This window comes from Palaemon carinicauda, chromosome 42 (genome assembly GCF_036898095.1).
Source record: "Palaemon carinicauda isolate YSFRI2023 chromosome 42, ASM3689809v2, whole genome shotgun sequence".
In the NCBI taxonomy this organism is placed as follows: Eukaryota; Metazoa; Arthropoda; class Malacostraca; order Decapoda; family Palaemonidae; genus Palaemon; species Palaemon carinicauda.
In genome coordinates this window covers 25,202,361-25,204,069 of record NC_090766.1, presented here as the reverse complement: position 1 = coordinate 25,204,069, position 1,709 = coordinate 25,202,361, and the positions used below count along the sequence as shown (strand labels likewise).

Sequence of the window (1,709 nt, the reverse complement as noted above, 5' to 3'; positions counted from 1 at the left end):
CCTATATGGGAGGGGTTAACTATGGACAATTCCTTATAAGGAAATTTTCTCCTTTCTTCATCCTCATTGGTCTTCCTTAAAACCTCCCTTCTTTGATCGCACCTTCCCGAACGCTCTGCTGGTGTAATCATGATCCACATGGCGCTATAATTGAAGCCAGACATGTGTTTACCTTCCGTTAATTTATATTCTTCGGCGACAACACTGCTCTCTTTGTCCTATGGGTCCTTCCATAACGTTGGCTTCTCGAATTGCTACAACAGACGATCGTTATGCCCAAGGTCTGCTGATCTAGGCACATCTAATAAATATCTTGTTCTCAAACGACGGCGGTGACAGTTTCCAGTAAACACTAGCGGGACTTCCTCTCTTTGCTTCTTAAGAGTAGAAAATTCACATATTTTAACATTCTTTTCTATATTATTCTATCCACCCATGAGAGAGAGAGAGAGAGAGAGAGAGAGAGAGAGAGAGAGAGAGAGAGAGAGAGAGAGAGAGAGAGAGAGAGAGAGAGAGAGAGATGTAATATGAATGTAATTCATGAGAGTAATGTTTGTGGGAGAGAGAGAGAGATGTAATATAAATATAGTTCATGGGAGAAATGTTTGTGGTAGAGAGAGAGAGAGAGAGAGAGAGAGAGAGAGAGAGAGAGAGAGAGACATAATATAAATGGAGTTCATGAGAGGGTTTTTGCTAGAGAGAGATAATGTTAATGTAGTTCATGAGAGAAATGTTCGTACGAGAGAGAGAGAGAGAGAGAGAGAGAGAGAGAGAGAGAGAGAGAGAGAGAGAGAGAGAGAGAGAGAGAGACGTAATGTGAATGTAGTTCATGAGAGAAGTGTTTTTGTTAGAGAGAGAGACATAATGGAAATGTAGTTCATGAGAGAAATGTTCGTACGAGAGAGAGACGTAATATAAATGTAGTTCATGAGTGTGTTTGTGCTAGAGAGAGAGATATTATGTAAATGTAGTTCATGAGAGAAATGTTCGTACGACAGACGTAATATGAATGTAGTTAATGAGAGAAATGTTTGTGCTAGAGAGAGAGAGACATAATATAAATGTAGTTCAGGAGAGAAGTGTTTGTGCTAGAGAGAGAGATATAATGTAAATGTAGTTCATGAGAGAAATGTTCGTACGAGAGAGACGTAATATGAATGTAGTTCATGAATGAAATGTTTGTGCTAAAGAGAGAGATGTAATATAAATATAGTTCATAAGAAACTCTTGCACTTGAGAGAAAGATGTATTATAAAATTAGTTCGTGAGAGGAACTCTTACTTGAGAGAGAGAGAGAGAGAGAGAGAGATAGATACTTATTATAAATTTAGTTCATTACAGAAACACTTGAGAGAGAGATACTATGAATGTAGTTCATGAGAGAAATGTTCGTGCTAGAGAGACGTAATATGAATTCAGTTCATGAGAGAAATGTTTGTGCTAGAGAGAGAGAGAGAGACAATGTAAATGTAGTTCATGAGAGAAATGTTCGTGCTAGAGAGAGACGCAATATAAATTTAGTTAATGAGAGAGAGAGAGAGAGAGAGAGAGAGAGAGAGAGAGAGAGAGAGAGAGAGAGAGAGAGAGAGAGAGAGAGAGAGAGAATTTAAATGTAATTCATGAGAGAAATGTTTATGCTTGAGAGAGAGACGATATAAATGTAGTTCGTGAGAGAAGTGTTTGTAATAGAGAGAGATATATAATGTAAA

At 37.9% G+C, this 1,709-nt stretch overlaps 1 protein-coding gene across 8 annotated transcripts in view; it reads left to right on the top strand.

Moving 5' to 3' along the window:
- Window positions 1–1,709, top strand: part of LOC137632938 (uncharacterized) — a 183,803-nt gene that overhangs the window by 67,328 nt on the left and 114,766 nt on the right. The gene's annotated exons all lie outside the window — the stretch shown is intronic.